At 39.8% G+C, this 17,235-nt stretch overlaps 1 protein-coding gene across 4 annotated transcripts in view; it reads right to left on the reverse strand.

The window, feature by feature from the left end:
- The window catches only part of NAALADL2 (N-acetylated alpha-linked acidic dipeptidase like 2), a 423,086-nt gene that overhangs the window by 351,338 nt on the left and 54,513 nt on the right, over positions 1-17,235 (reverse strand). For 2 of the 4 annotated variants that reach the window (XM_032119480.1, XM_032119478.1), the window contains one exon: positions 12,025-12,125. The exons of the other annotated variants lie outside the window; for them this stretch is intronic. The gene's annotated coding sequence lies outside the window, so the exon portion shown is untranslated. The remainder of the gene's footprint in view (positions 1-12,024; positions 12,126-17,235) is intronic. 4 annotated transcript variants of the gene reach the window in all.

The following is a 17,235-nucleotide window of genomic DNA, read 5'->3' on the forward strand; positions in this document are numbered from 1 at the left end:
CGGCTGCCCACGGCAAGGCAGTGGGGGGGGTTCCATGGCTGGAACAGGTCCATGGCTTCAGGATGGCCGTGGCCCGGCCCGGCCTGGCCCAAGCAGGGCCTGGCCGGGCCCGCTGGCCCCCACACGGGGCCCGCAGCCACCTGTCCCAGCGCCGGAAACGAGAGAGAGCTTGGAGGGGGAGTTTGTCTGTTCTTAAATGTGGATAACAGAGGTGATCACAACTTTAAGTGGCTTAGAGAATTGTCCATATTCAAACTGGCCAGCTGATAGGTTCTATCAGTTCCCAGAGGAAACTGTAAGCATCCCTTAGCAAGGATGTCCCTTCCGGGACTATGCTTGCTAACCCATGACACTTACCCCCTCATGTTTTCAGACAATTAATTACTAGGAAAAATTAATTCACAGGGGATCCTACAGCAGCTTTTCCACTGGGGTACTACTGAACACAAGCGGCGAGCATCTATCTGTACCACCTCCTGTGATTAAAAATCAAACCTTATACATTTTTTGTGAGTATTGAGCAAGTCATGTGTCAAGTTGTCTAATAGAAACCCAGGTTCAGCCAGGATTCCCATGGTCAAGCTTTAATAACAAGTGCCCACACAAGGCAAATCTTGTTACTGACTGTCACATGACATGTGGGAATGTCTGAAAGTTGGGTTTCCCTGCTTCACTCTCTTTCAAATATTAAATTCAGACAAAATTATCTGGCAGGAGATACAGCAAGCTCATGTTTATTGCTCAGTTTTTGTTTTCAAGATCAAATTCTTTAAAGTCCTAAAAAACGCAAAATTAATCATTTTCACACAAGTACTATCATCACATGTGAAGTAACCCAGTCAAGTTCACTCATCACACAGCAAAGAAAATAGGAACAAAAAAAAGCAGGGCTACAGCTGGACCACTCTTCTATTAAAGCTTTGTGCAGTGCGTGATCCTTCAAACCCTGACACAGATGCAGCAATTACAGTTCAAGTTTAACATAGTTCCTTTTACTCTGCTCTCACTTTAAGCAAATTCCTGTTTCAGTGAGGGATAGGTTCATCTTTTATCCCTCCCTTCCACACAGTGCTCAGAGATAAGAGGATTTATCAGAGGGTAGGAGAGGCATCACACTTAGTGTTTGCCTAGAGCAAACTCTCCACCTTTCTCTGTTCTCACCTTAGTCTTGTTCCAAATTGTACATTAATCCATAGAAGGGCTCTGTTAATCCTGTCCTGTGACCCATTACTTTGGATAATGGAATGAACTAAAGATGGGGGATGGCTTCCCTGGCACAAAACAATTTCAATATTCAGAGTAAAATCTTAAAAGGATGAAGGAATAACAGGCATATATTCAATCTAAAGCATGGCTGGCCACTATGGTAACACTACAGCAAAGCTACTTTTCCATTTCTCTCCTCAGATAATCATGATAAATATCACCACTTTTTAAAAGGTAGGGCTAGTTGCTTGTAATTGTGTGCAAGTGCTGGACAATGACTGCAAGACCACAGTGCACCTTTTACAAAGTGAGTTGGTTGCTGCACACACTTAACTCACCTGTGCTCTAAGCACTGCTGTAACAAGGAACAGAATCAATTTTCTGGAAAAAATCTAATACTGAAATTGAGTTTCTCTGAATATTGCAGAGTATCATCTTTTTTAGGCCTCCTCCTCTTCAGCCTTCCCCCTGACGCTGACAGAATTTGTATTAAGGGTTCTGTGAATCTTTTTCCAAATGTTTACTAAAGCATTCTTTTGGGGGTTTTTTGGTTGTTTTTTTTTGTTTGTTTAAGCACAGAGAACAGTGAACATGGTTTTAGTAAGCTCCTTTAAATGCTCACAGTAGAACTGCTTGTTTTCCCTCTCATTCTAGCAGTATTTGCTCAATTTAACCAACTGAGTTACAACACTCTGCTGTGAAAGGAACAAGACTGGAATCACCAGGTACCATGCTTGTCTAACCAGTCAAAAAACCATGTCCCATTTGAAGGAGAGCATTTTCAACATTTTCCATCTCAAAAAAGATCAACTTTTACTTGTGTCTACTGAGACTGCCTAGAGAACAGCAGAAAGAGCAGCACATTCATAGCATCAGGCAGCAACATCTGCACCGTGGCACCTTCTCACCTTTGTGTACCACCAGCTTAAAACTTGAAAACAATCAAAGTAGAAGCAAAGGTCCCACATCCCAAAAATAAGAGAGGGTTTTGTTTCTCTGTATTTCAGAATAATTGAATGGGAGTAACTGCTGGATGTGGAGGGCAAAGAGATACAAGCACATGAATGTGGAGCTCAGAGGCTGGAGAGGTGCTGCTTTTCACAGGTAACTGGGAAATTACTCCAGTTGTCTGAGGGAATTTGTAAGGAAGTGTTTTTGTCTAGAGGTAGCTTTGCATCTCTGACAGTTGCTTAGAGAATTTGCCAGTGATAAGCAAAGGGAAATTAGCCAAGAACTGATTCACTTTAACAGGAGATCCCATTCAACCAGCAACAAGGCCCAGTTTATCTGCAAAAGGATTGTCAATTATTTTTGACCACGTCAGCCTTATTCTGTAAATCAGATCATTTAACTACTGTCTTGTTCTTGTTTCTGACTTCAAATATCAGTTCTGTTTCCCTGCACTGCCACTGCTTTCCATAAACATTGGGCAAGTTCTAAAAGTCACATATTATGATGACATCCTCTCAGTGCCATTCTGAATCTTTAATTACTAACAAATATAAATAATCTATTGAAAATAATGCTGTATGTCTAGAAAATTAAATATTTAACAATTATTTAAATTCAATACTTTCTAATCTCGGAAACACTGAAATTAGTCAAGTAAAAAAATGATTTTAAACTCAAGCACTGGAAATGCACATTTTGTGCACTTCATTTCATTTTATAGTCTCTAAGAACTATTACAATTTTTAATAAACTTGTATCTGGGATTTGAAGCCAAACACTTATGCTCAAAAGGCACAAATTATTAACTAAAAGACACCCAAAGTGGTAATAAAACGTATTCCCCAGGGGTATATTGCAAATGGGCTGTAAAAATTACATTTTATTAATCCAGCTGCAATTAAACAATAACAGCTGTACAACTTGTATTGCAATGCCCCAGTTTCGGGGAGATGACAAATATTGTTCATTATTCATTATATATTGCTGATTGGCAAACATTTTTCTTAGTCCAGCAGTGATGTCTCTTGGGTATGACTGCTTCTCTTTATGATTGCAAACCAAGTTCTCCTGGTATCTTGGGGTTTGCAAATGCTAAGTCTGTCTTTCCTCTAAGATGTTCCACATTTCAAAGAGAATGATAAATTTCTGCTGAAGCCAACAAAACTAAGCAACACATACATATAGACAAGTATCTGGCTAACAAGTTTTTAAAGTGTTACTGACAGCTACTTACTTTTCCACAATTAATAATCACTATCACAGGCTCCATCTCTTTCTTGGGATAACACATTCAAATGTTTGGCAGGTAGGAAATGAGAAGCAAAGACAAATACTAGCTAAAATTTAGCCAAGAAATGTACACAACCACCCGATAATTTTTACAATGAAAAATAGCAGCTAACAAAATCATCCCTCTTCAGAATGTGTATTACATGCAGTAGCTAAAATATGGGCATCATTCTGCTTCCATGTTTTTTGCCACGTTCTAAATACTGCTCTGTAAACATTAGAGCAGTTAGAAAAACATTACAGCAAGATAAAACTGGGATAATTTCTGGAAACAGACACAAAGCCACAGTAGGTCAAACAAGTGTGGTATGTAACAATCAAATACTGGCATTCTGCTATGTGCCATCAGACCATCTAAACTACTCAGCATCATTCTGATCTGATGGCTCTAGCTCCAGCAAAACTGCTTCAGAATTCTCCATTTAAATTTAATTTTAATGGAAATGTTGTCTGCAGCCCACAACATTTTTTAATTAACATTTACTCAATTTCTGACAGGTTTTTTAACCATACAGTAAAGATAGCACTGACCCCTACCTGAGATAAAGATCATCCTGAACCCTTCAGCCTTGTTTTTGTTGCTGACTACAAAATAACTGTTAGCTGGTTAACCTTATGTAAAGCCAGTGATCTTAAGAGCACAAAACCAACAAAAACCACCTTTCATTTCACATCCTGACACTAACAAAGTAAAATAATTAGGTATGTCTGACAACAACAACAGTACTATCCACTGTGAAGGAAATTACCTCAGCTAAAACCAGCACAGACACAAAGCCTGGTTTATCCTTGTATGCACTTTAGAAAATTATTTACACATATACAAGTCATCAGGATTGATGCTCATCCCTCAGTGAGGTCAATGTAGCCAAAAGGGAATCTCCCACTTCTTGGTACCAGGGATCCATTCTAACCAGTCCTTATCAAGGCTGGGTGCAGAGAAAGAAGCAGCTGGAAAATCCATTTCTCGTGACTTATTGCCCTTTCCCTATGAGCTCTTTTACCCTGCTCCCTTCATCCAAAGGAAAAAAAAAAAAAAACCCAAGGTCTTTGTGACAAACCAGGCAAAGGTTTTCAAGTAAATGGATGCCTTCTAACTCAAAAGGCTGCAGGATACACTAGATATTTTCTCCTTAAAGTTTATAGTCTGAAAGCAATAAAAGATGGCTTTACCAGACTAGCAGCAAAACAAAGATACTTTGGAATTTAAGCAAGGTTTCTTTACAGGCAATTTTTTTTTTTCCCCATTCCTTTGCATCTTCCTAGATTAGGCAAACAAAGGCAGGCTTGTCATTTCTCCCCTGCTATTCATTGCATTCTTCTTTGCTTTCACTAACAGAGTCTCTCAAATGCATCGACAACAATATCAACTTCCTGACTTACCTACATCATGTCTGATATTCAGTGGCTAAGTGACAGAACATGAAAATCTATTTCTAAAATGCACATGGAATGCCAGTAATGGCAGGCTGTCTTCTCCTTGTTACAGGCTTATTGTCAGAGTAAAAATTACCATTCCATCTGGAACAAAAATACGGCTATAATAGTATTGTTTAGTTATAAAGTATTACCAATCTTTATTTCTTGTCATATCATATTTTTTTAGGTAAAACTTTCAGACTGACAGTTTGTAATCACTACGACAGAAAATGACTTCAGAGCATTTCTTCCACAACAGCAGAAATAATCCTTGATTTGTAGACATGAGGACTGGACTATGAATATACTTTCATCCCAAAAAATCCAAATCTCACACTTAATCTGAAGATCTCTAAAAGTCTTGATGTCGCTCTGAACCAGGACCTTTTCTCCTGATGAAACATCTCTCCCTCTCCTTGATGAAATGCTACTAAATCCCTCACAAAGGTCTATAGAGATGTGACAGTTTCTGCTAAGCTTGCAGCTGTCTTCAAATCTCATGCACACTGTGGCATTTTCAAGATCTGAAATGCACATTTTGAAGGTTTCCTGTTGACCCAAGGCAGCTTCACAGCGTGGTACATCTGAGGACTGGGAGGAGGACAGCAACAGGCTGCCGATTTGCAAAGCCTCTGAAGGAAAGAGCAGGACACTTCACAGACCTGTCTGAGTCACAGAGGGAAAGGAAGGAGCAAGGAAAAAAAAAAACATGTAAGAAGAAGGAAAAAAAAAAAAGCAGGGCACAACACTGATTTTTTAGACTTTTCAGTAAATTCATTAATTCACTGACATAAAAAGTCATCTAAGAATGTCAGATGAATGCACAGTACCAACTTTATTCCCCAGCTGAATCCCTCAAAACTGCATTTACTGCTTGCTATATGAGCTTCACTTCTTCATAACCTTACTTCTAATATGGTCTAATATGCTCTAATAGTTTAATCAATAGACATGTGGTAGCTGGCATGTGGGTGGTGTTTTTGTATGGTTTGGTTGATTTTCTTATATAAAGAAATATGTCAATACTCATGAATTGCCTCTTCCAGGCCACAACACCAAACTGACCTACTTGAAGGAATTTTTTTTACATTCTGGAATTTTGTATTCAACCCTAAACCAATTTCAGTACAGAGTACAAGAAGACATGATAAAGTTACTACATAAAATCTATAAAAAAAACTTGTGCATTCTGAACTTGAAATCATCTGGGGAGAATGAACAGAACTCCACTTTGTGCACACTGTTAGCAGGTGGTAGCGGAGAAAATCAGTTTCACTTCTTCCTCTTAATTTCCCAATAGAGCAAAAATCTCTTAAAAATGGGAACCCTCTTTGCTTCAAGAAGGGTTTTCCACCTTGTGCAATCCCACCCTAGAGCAGACAGCCCAGACACTCTGCCTGTCCGGTTCCCATGCCAGGTCCAGTGCTCTGCCTGCTGCTCTAGGCCAGACCAAAAGGCACAGACTGCCCCCAAGTACACACTCTTTTAAAAAAATGTTTGCTACATAGAACTTTTACTTTCACCACGAAGTTTAGCATTACCTTGCTTGCTGCTCAGTGAAGTATTTCTAAAGGACCTCAAGCGTTACAGACACTTTCCATTAGGAGAAACGTTTGGAAACTTCAGATAAGCTCAGGAAAAAAAAAATTATAATGTGTAGGGCCTAAATGTAAGAACACCCAGCAGGCTCTCACACATTAGAGCAGTGTGGGTTCCCGAATTCAGCTCTCAAAGAACCCAAATACAACAATAATGATCTTGGCACAGGGCATTTCCTGCAGATTAATGACCAGCAGGGAGGAGTTGATGGCCCACAGCGCAGCCAAGGGCCATTAACCCCAGCCAGTCATTAATCCCCAGGAAATGCCCTGTGCCAAGATCATTCTCCTATTTCAAAATGAAAAGCAGCAGAGACCATATAGGTTGTTTTGTTTTGTTTTAATGAATGATGCTATTCAACTGTTATCTCCAGGGTGTAACACCTCTGCAAGCTAACTTGCCATGGTTTAACTACGAGAATGAGCGTGCAGAGGATGGACAAAGCACAGGACCCAAGCAGAAAACACTGGTTGTACACGAGGCTGACAGCAATTAGAGGATGGCTGCAGTCCTGTTCCTTGCTCAGAAACATGAAGTGCTGAATCGCTGTGTCATGAGCAAAGATGTTGCTCTGAGCAGCATTTAATCATTCCCAACTGTGCTGCTGAGCACGCTCTCAGTAATGAGACACATTTTGCCTCGTCCTTGCACGAAACTAGGATGTTGCTCTAGAGCAGGCAGTGCCACAGACTGTGCAACACTTCACTGAAGAAAAGGGATAGTTACAATCAGTACTATTCCTGTCACATACACCTCCTGGTAACTCATGCACCCCAAAGATCACATCCCAAAAAAACCCCTATCACAGTAATACAGAATAATGTCTGATTTGCATGTAGAATTTCATAGGAGGTCTCAGTTTATAACATGTAACTATGGATTAGCATAGACACACAATAAAAGAGAACAGTAAATCCATGTTTACAAGCTGACCTGTCATCATAAACTTCAGTCTTCTGTTAACAGGCAATCTGAGTGCTTTGCTCTGGTGTTTTTTCAAAATGGGTTGCAAAACAGATGGCTGGGGGGGGGTTCCCAGTGCAGCTCATGAGTGAAGCCAACTCCACAGGTACCGCTGGGATCCCATAAAATAACCCTTGTGCACCTTGGACTCCTGATGGATTTCACACAGTATCCTCCAAGATTAACCTTTTGAAGGTAAGAAACTTGCACATGGAGAGGGATTTTTCCAAAGGCATCCGGTGAATAACCATCTTTGAGACATTGAACCTTATAAATGTGCTAAAATCCATACAGCCCGTCACCAAACTGGCTGGCAAAGTGCTGTGCAGGAGCAAGCACCAAATTCCCTGAAGTACATGCTTTTAGGAACATTTTTGTATATTGACAGTATAGGAATGCAGAGAGAGGAACTCTTATCTATAAATTTAGCATATCACTGGGTTATCATGACTGCATGTTGCTGTGTCTAATTTTGTTGGTCTATAATCATGCAATTAAAGCTCCTCACTAACAGCATTATCACTGCTTTAAATACCAATACATCACCAGACTTCAGGTTAAGAGACTTTACTCTATAAATACCATCCTAGTGTTTTACAAATTAAATGATGTCTTGCCCAAAAAAAAAGACACCGCAGAACAAAAGCTTCAAGAATTATTCTAAGCAAGTAATCTCCAAGAAATTTTAGTATTGTCTTACTTGTGAACTGTGTCCTCTCCAACTAAACACAGTCTGCAGCTTCCTCACAAGGGGAAGCAGAGGGGCAGACACTGATCTCTGCTCTCTGGGCATCAGTGACAGGACACACAGGAATGGCCTGGAGCTGAGCCAGGGAAGGTTTAGGCTGGATATTAGGAAAAGGTTCTTCCCCCAGAGGGTGACTGGCACTGGAACAGGCTCCCCAGGGAAGTGGTCACAGCACCACACCTGACAGAGCTCAAGAAGCATTTGGGCCAATGCTCTCAGGCACATGGGGTGTCCTGTGCAGGGCCAGGAGCTGGACTCTGTGGTCACTGAGGGTCCCTTCCAACTCAGAAGATTCTATGATCCTGGAAACAACTCAAATAGTCCTAAATAAATAAACAGTTTTCTTTTCTCAGAAGTTCATCTTCCTTCTCCTCCACTCTGGCAGTCACAAATTCACCTGCTAACTTAGTGCCTGTGAAAGACACTATTTCTCAGATTTTTAAGATGAGTTTATAGCATGGAGACCCCCCCCCCCTGCACAATCCCTTCCTAATCTTCTGCAAAGCGTCATTTTCAAAGACAAGGCCACATGAATATGGATTTTTCTGTACCAGGGAAGAATTTACATGTGTTTTTATTTAGCAGTAAACAACTGTGTGTGGTTACCTGCTCTTACAGTCCCTAATCTTATAGAAGTTAACAAGCATCCTCCCCCATCCAAAGAGAGGAGCACATACAGTACTTTGGAATATTGGGCTCTCATCAAGTCCATATGTGAGCAGAGGGGAATGATCCCAGCACTCTTTTAACAAGTGCTTGTGGTCCTCTGGTTATACATAATCTACTGGAAATAAAAATAATTCATGAAAACGATTCAGGAGGGACTGGGTAAAACCAGCAATGCTTTTCAGGAATTTGTTGCCCAGCTGCTACAAAGGTCAGCTCTTCTAACCTTTTGATTAGTTTGACCCATTTATTCCCAGAACAAAGAGCAAAGCTGAAGCGTTTTCTGCATTAAGTATTAGAAAAGCACATCAAAACCCACAGCGCATTAACACACACCAGATTATGCACTGTTTGTCCACAGAGTGCAGCAATGCTCCATAAACCAATACAAATAATACACATAACTAATTCAGCCTTGTCCACAGATGTATCCCAGTGTCACAAGAAGCCAGACACATGCTCCAATAAAATGCAGCTTTGAGCCTCTTGCCCAAGTCTCCTACAAATACAGCCAACTGGTAAAACATAAAGGGAAAGGTGGAAAAATTACATTACGATGAATGAAAGAGACCAATCTACTGCAATGGAGGGGAAAATCTTTTTACTTATTCTGATACAAATCTAGACAAAACGTCACTGATTTTGGAAAAAAAAAAAATCACTAACCAAACTTTATTATTTGTTAGTACACAGTATTCAGACAGAAAAGGCAATCCCAAGATAAACCATAATATTTTGATTAAATTTGAAATTTAAACCTTAGTATTAAATTTAAGATATTAATACCTACTGCAACACAGCAGGTATTAATACAGACAAGTATTTCACAATAACCAATCACTATTTAGCATGGACCTTCTGCCTTAACTTTTTTTAATCAACACTCTCATGCCTCAATAGAAATAGCTCTTTTTAGAAAATACTATGGTCCCAAGTAAGAAACCAGCTATTACTTCAATATGTAATCAGATCCTGCCCCTTGGTGTGCACCTGCAACACTTGAATTTGGTCAGTCCCATGTATTGGATTTTCTGGACAGAAGTAGAGAACACATCGATAATCTCCACAGTTGGCAGAACAGTGGACAGAGCAAAGTTTAAACATTTATTCTTTCAGCAAAATCATTAAATGTTAGTGCAAAAATCTTCTCAATAGGAAAACAATTCTTTCTTTGCTAACTGTGGGATCTTCAATTGCTGGCAATGTTTACTTGTGCTACAGTATTCCAGAACACATCCAAGGTTTTAAAAATCAGTGCAAATTTTTTTGAAATTTCATCAAGAAGTTAGAAGCACAAGTTCCAGATTAAATTTAAGAATAATGTTGTGTTATTTAAATATATATATATTCCCTTGAAGTAATTCTTGAAGTGCCTCTGATAGGAGATAAAATAAATATGAAGAGTTCTAAAAGAGCTGAGGATCTGCTCTGACCTCTCTACTGAGCAGCATCCCATGTCATCCTCAAATTAAGGAAAGGTTACATGTTTTTGCTAGTTGGCAAGTGTGCAAGACCTGCAGTTGTTCGGGGTACAGGTACTTTGGAGACAGGTTTTCCATCCACACATCACATCCTCTTTTCCTTTAGCTTGAAGGCACAACAAGAGAGGGTTTTCTGCCGGGGAAAAAGAAAATCACTGTACACCTTACACAGAAAATACAGGAAACCTAATTTTCTCATCTATAGCTGAAGAGGTTTTTAAGATTTCCATGAGCTTTTCAAGAAAGGATGTTTTCTTAAATATTACCTGTTCTCCACTATTGGTAACTCAGTTCTAAGTCTGAATGGGACTAACCAGTTCAACAAAGATCACTGCAATTTACACAAAAGTGAAGAGATTATTCTCAAAACTAACAAGGAAGACATACACACAAAATCCAACCCTCTCTACACAACTACTACAAAGGCAAATTGTACTGCCTGCAGCTTTTACTTTGAAGGTCAAATATTCTCCAAGTCATCAAAGAAATTGCTCTTCAAAAGGTGAGAATAACAGTCCCTGTGTACAGAAATGTTCTGCCCAGCTATTTTGTGCAGAGAGGCCCAATGATAGCCTTTTCCATCCCTAGTTGGGAACTGCAGGCCAAATGTCATGCTAAGATAATAACAGGCTGATTTCAGAATACTGAGAAGCAGCTTGAAAGTGAAAAACAACTTCCAGAGGATGAAGAAATGGCAGCGTTTCCATACAACTGCAGACCGAGATGATTTACGGGAGAGAACAAATTATTTGCAGCATCTTTGTTCCTCTAATTTATCAATCTGTAATTACTGTCATTGTCATAATAATTTGTATTGGTTGCAATCTGTCCAATTAAGAAAGAGGCAGATGCTAAAACCCAAATTACACAATTACAACTAAGAGTGTAACTGATGTGTGTGCTCCAGTTAGCCATGGTCCTTAGGGTGGACAGCTTCTCTTCACCTCCTTCCACATCCTTCTAGTATTTTCCCCCATAAACAAACACTAATCAATATGCAAAAAAGCTCCAAACTACTGAAACTGCTCCATTGTGCCAACGTTAAAAATGCTGACTCTTAGCATACAATTTCTTGAGCAGTTAATAAAAGTTAAATTCAAGAGATAAAAAAAAAATTAAAAAATTAGGACTATACTGTGCATAAGGTCAGTATAGTGCAACTTACAAACCTAAGTTTCCACAGTTTTCCCAGAGACATGTTCCTGACTGACTGTGGAACTCAATGTTTTCACATCACCCTTGAGGTGCTGGCTCTCAGGAATGACTGACACAGACATTCCTACACCCAGGTGCAGGTTTTTGGTGGGAACACAATAAAAAGCTTACAAGCCTACTCCCTCAGCATTTCTCTTCCATACCAGCACTGTCACCACCCATTCACATTTCTTAATTAACATTCTTATTTTGCATTACTGATAGGGTTTATTCAGCACAGATGAAATGAATGCTTGAGCACTCCTTGATCTTAACTCCACTGCTGACCTCCAGAAGATCTTGCTCATCTTTTCACTTTCACCCCTGCTATGAAAAGCAGAAAAAGGTCAAAGACTATTTTGCCTCTCAATCTCACTCTGATTACTTGGCACACAGGGAAATTCTGGGGCTGCACTCTCTTGAGTACAGCTTACAGTTCTCTACAAGCATCAGAGATGTTCTTAATTGTTGGTGGAGAAAGGAAAAGAGGGAGTCAATGCAATTTACTTCACTTGTCCCATATTCCCACAGTGAAGTGACTCATTTGAGAGCAAATTTCTTCTCCAAACCAGATCATGCAGAAGAGGAATGCTGTTGTCCCAGTGCTCCTGTTAGAAACAGATTGAAATAGGACTGAAGGACTTGCCTGTGGCCACAGCACCACAGTATGTTGTGGTTTCCATCACTCTTGGCTGGTCTTTCTAAATACCTTGTTTAAAATGTCACTTCCACATCTCACTCCAATTAAGTTTATAAATAACTCCATCCTACAAAACGAAAATGTAGATTTTTGGAAATTCAGCATCTGAGAGGCATTTATAACTCATTGGTATGTGGATTGGTTTTGGGCATTTTTTGTAATCCATCGTAAATACATGGATAATTCCATTCCTTAACACCCACTTTTCACACTGCAGGGGCAAAGGTCATCACATATTTTGTCCTGAAATATTTTCATTTTGTGTCCTTTTTATTCCATAAGTAAAGCAGTAAAAGAGCCCTGCAGGAAGACACTGCTGACTTTATCTACTCTCTTATTTATTCTGCAGCAGCCAGACACATGCCTGTTTGCACTGTTCCTGAGAGCTGTTCCTGCTAAAAGGTAATCTAATTGAGCCAGAGCCTTCAACACATCAAGCAGATGGCTATAAATAATGCAAAGATGCTGAACTTAGTGGAGCCATCACACAAAACATTCACACCAGTCAGTCCAACTTGCTAGAACATCTTTAGTCCGAGTCACGCTATACACATCTTTACAGCTAACTCAGGAAATCCGAGATGCATTCGTCAATGTAGCAAATTCTTCTTTGTCCATCTGTAAAGCAAATACTGGGTGCACTTGTAAAGCCTCTTAAAGTTCTGTTTCTACTTACACTGCTTTGAAAAACTCGTGCTGAATTCATAAACTGGGAAGTACTGGGCACTCAGAAGGAAAAAAAAAAAAAAAAAAAAAAAAACCAAACCACAAACCAGGTAAACCTTTACATTTACTACACTGTAGATTATCACATGAAGGCTCAAAAAATGAGATTTTTTCTTTATTTTTAAGACATCACAAGAGTGTGTGATAGGAAAGGATTTGTTTGCTTTGAGAGTGCTAGCTCCCCAGCCTGCTGTCTTTCAGCTGCTGAGTATGGATTCTTGTGTAGAAATTCTGGTTTTAGGGAGGAAAATAAAAATCTGAAGAAAAAGGACAAAAACTGGGACTTCTATTTTTCAACTTTAGCTAATAAGAAAGCCTGAAGGTTTATATTCCCCATTCCTTTACCACTTTCTTCTCCTATTTATGTGTGTATCTCTGTAGCACTTTTAAGAGTGGCACACAGTCCTAAAAAATTTAGCTAGCATGTCAGATACTTCTGCATTTTATCTTTAAATCGATTTCAATAGCAATCTTTTCATTTGAATAAAAGCTTGCTTAGCTCTTTTGCAGAGAAAAAGCCCAAAGAATCAAGCATCCCTCTCCACTTGCGAAAGACTTGATAAACATATAAAGATAGTTCATCTCTAAAAAAGAAACACTTTAGGAGCCACTTGAAACCATTTCACCACTTTTTAAAATGTATGTTTTCATAATCTGCTGCTTGTCTAGAAAGCTTACATGTAAAAGAAAGTGGACATTCATGTAAGAAACATCAAGTCTTTCAGGTTTCCACCAGCTATAGAACAAAAACAGCCTTAAGTCAGCAACCTCCACTTACCTCGGCTTTATTTTAAAGGAAGTTTGGGATTCATACTTTCAGTGAACTCAAGCACTAACCATCTCAAAGAAAAACTACAAATACACAAAGCAGGCTCCATCTCTAACCTCTACCCTCCAGCAGAAGCAGCCAGAAGTAAACCTCTGGGACAAGGACCTTAATCTACCTCTCGGCTTCAAGCAAGCCTGCAAAAAACAAGATTTAAGAGAGCTGGGAAAGCATTGACAGGAAATATTAGTAGGAATGACAACCTGGGAAAAATAACACAGGAGATAGAGACAGCTGATGCAACTCACTCTTCCTTTTACAAAGTAAGAGAAGCTTTTCATCAGTTTCTGATTTTCAGATATCAGATAAATAGAAATAAATTTATTTCAAATATTTTTTGTCTTTCCATTCCTCTAATTACATAGTTGACACACCATATATTGCCCTACTTGACTTTCCCTCTCTCCCAATATGTCGCTCTCCCTCCTTTTTTTTTTAAATTACCAAATTTGTTGCTATTTGGGAACGGTACTGACATTATTTTACCATGTGGAAAACAATCCATAGAAATAATTAGTCCATATCACTTTCAAGTGACATAAAGCACAGCGCCAGTGCAGCCAAATCCTCACACCAAGGGAAGCAGTGCCAGCCTTGCTTTGTACACCCACTATAAAGCACCCCAAAGCACCACTCTCCAAGCAAGGTAAGCACACAATTTGGCTTCTGTTAACTAACATGTATTTACATTTATTTATACATACATGTATTATATATGTAGTATATTTTTTAGAATAATACAAGGTAGCATGGATCGAGGAGGGACATGAAACTGGATTTAAAAAGGGAAAAAACGGAGTAACTGGTGACTGTCTGCACAACGCCCATTTCCTCTGGTAGCAGTATAAATAATCTGCATATTAATTAAGCCATGACTGAAGCGAAACCCGTTAATTTTGCAGGAATGGAGACCTGCCTGCCATAGATGGCTTCCCCAGTACCTGCCTTGTGCTTGTTTTCCCTGCCATTAACAGTGCTCCAACGCTGCTGTAAGTTATATTACAACTGAACAAAAAACTCCTTAAGGGAAAGAATGGCAAGTGCTTGGCTTTCAAGGAAAGAGAAATGCCTTGCATGAAAACTTTCTAGACCGTTCTAGAAGAAAGCTTCTGAAAGGGCAAAAATGAAGGGACAATATGAGGAAATGAACGTAGATGATTTTAAACAAAGAACATTCACACAACGAACACCTACAAAACATTTTTTCAACTACTTCTAATAGGTTTATTTGCTTTTTCTTATTCTTTTTGCATACTTAAAATACATTTACTGAAGCATTATGCATTTTATTTCTTACAGTGATGTATGAGTCTTCTCTAACTTTTTTCCTGAAATATAACCTAAGTGCATCTCAAGTGGTTTTGTCACAGTTTTCACACATTATCAAGTTCTGGTAGTCATATGAATTCTGCTAATATTTAGCTAGAAATACACAACATAAAATTATTTCAGTATGAATCATGCCTTAGCGCTCCACATAAACATCCCTGATGTTTCACATTTGCATCCTCTACTTATGGCTCTTAAGTTGCCAAGCATATGGTTTTAGACAAGATTAGAGACAGATTTAGAGAGACTTTATCTACACCACCTTACGCCAGTATTACTTAATACCAGAGACATTTAAGGAAAAAATAACCAAGTTTTAGCTAGAAAATAATATGCCTGCATTAGAGTACCTAGAAAGCTCACAACCCTCACCACCAACCCCTGTGAGGTTCCTCACGCATCTGGTGACACACAAACCATTATTTAGCAGTATGTGAGAAAAATGGGAGTCTGGAATGACTCTCCAGGACCTGTCCATGGCCAAGCACAACCCGGCAGCCCCATGCACCACCCTGTGTGTAGGCAGGAAGCTGTGCTGAGGACTTGCACTCCTCCCAAAAAACTTGCCAGATGTAGCACAGAGCCCTGAGCTGCTATCCCTGCCACTGTAGAACAGAAGTCCTATCCCCAGGAGTGGCAACTAGGTCCAAGGTTAGGGAATTCCCAGCCTAGAGCAGGCTTTCTAACTGCAAGCCCTCTCTGCAAAATACTGAGAGATACATACAGATGGGACACTGAATAAAGGAGGCTTCAGGCAAACCTCTGTGAACATCACACCTGCAGATTGACCAGCATCACCATGCAGTGCACTTTCTAAATATTTCAGAGGATACTGCATCAATTAAAATACAAACTAAGACTCAGTTCTATGTAGCAAGTGGGGAAGTAACTCCTGTTGCCACGTCAAAGAGCAGTTATAGCTTTTCCCACCTGGATCACACATCTGCCTGCCAGATGCTGAGCAAGTGCTCTGACACCATCTCTGCACCCTCTGCCCTGGAGCAGGTCTTCTCAACACAGCAGCAGTGGCTTTGGTTTAAACTTGGGGAAGTCCTCAGACAGTGCCTCCTGCCAGTGACCAATTGGTTTTCTCCCTCAAGACTTTGCTTGGTTTTCCTGGGTGGCCAAAGCAAACCTGGCAGTGTGTCAGCTGTTTCCTTCCCTGAGTAAAAAGAGCACCAAGGATAGTCATTATCTATCCTAGCAACAAGTTACCGTTTGAGCAGCACCAGCAGGAAGAAAAGGAAGGTGTTTTACACCCTATTACATAAAAAGAATCTTAAACCCTCAGAAATAACATGTGGGGTTCAAGAAAGACATAATATTCAACCTACCAAGAGTTTTAACCTACTTAGACTAGAAAGCACCAGTCAGCACTCAGTCCTGCTGACCCCAATGGCTCCATTTCCTTTCAGTGCTGGTCCTGTCCCCCACTGCCCAACCAAGCACATCTGGATTGCACAAGCCCAGGCAAGAAGCAGAGTAAGGCCAAGCAACCACTGAACTACTTCCAGGCTAGAATAATGTGTTGTTGAATTCAAGTAACTTTAATACACACAGAAAATGTGGAAGTACTGGAACACAAGACTTAGTAGTTGTTTTGATGACCACACAGAAAATCATCACCATTAAATCAGCAGGCATTACCCAAAGTTCTCATCATCCTGTGAGCAGGTGGCAGCAGGTAACACAGCCTGGGTGATCTGATTCAGCTCAGTTATTTTTTTATTCCCCTTGAGGCTTCTTAGCAGCAGTTCAACAGTTTAAGAGAGAAGGGACACACGATTTCCAGAACACTACACTTTGAATCTGTCCTGGAATGAGTAACTGCATCGAAGTTTAGAAAATGAAAAATATCAAACCAGCCTCATAGATCCATAATTGAATGCCCCACGATGGCACAAGTTGGGTGAGTCAGCCATAAATTTTTACACCTTAAGTTTTCAAGTGGCAGAATGGAGACTTGGGAGATATTTCTGGTTCCATCTATCCATCAAGCAGTTACAATTTGCATTAGTCTAACACCAGGAAGATTCAGCCCAGTGAGACAGTAAATTGATGCTACTCTAAAACTCTAAAGCAGCACCAGAATCAACACTGTCCCTTGTGTGGTACCCAACACTTCCCTTGCTAAATC

Source organism: Corvus moneduloides, chromosome 10, assembly GCF_009650955.1.
Source record: "Corvus moneduloides isolate bCorMon1 chromosome 10, bCorMon1.pri, whole genome shotgun sequence".
NCBI lineage: Eukaryota > Metazoa > Chordata > Aves > Passeriformes > Corvidae > Corvus > Corvus moneduloides.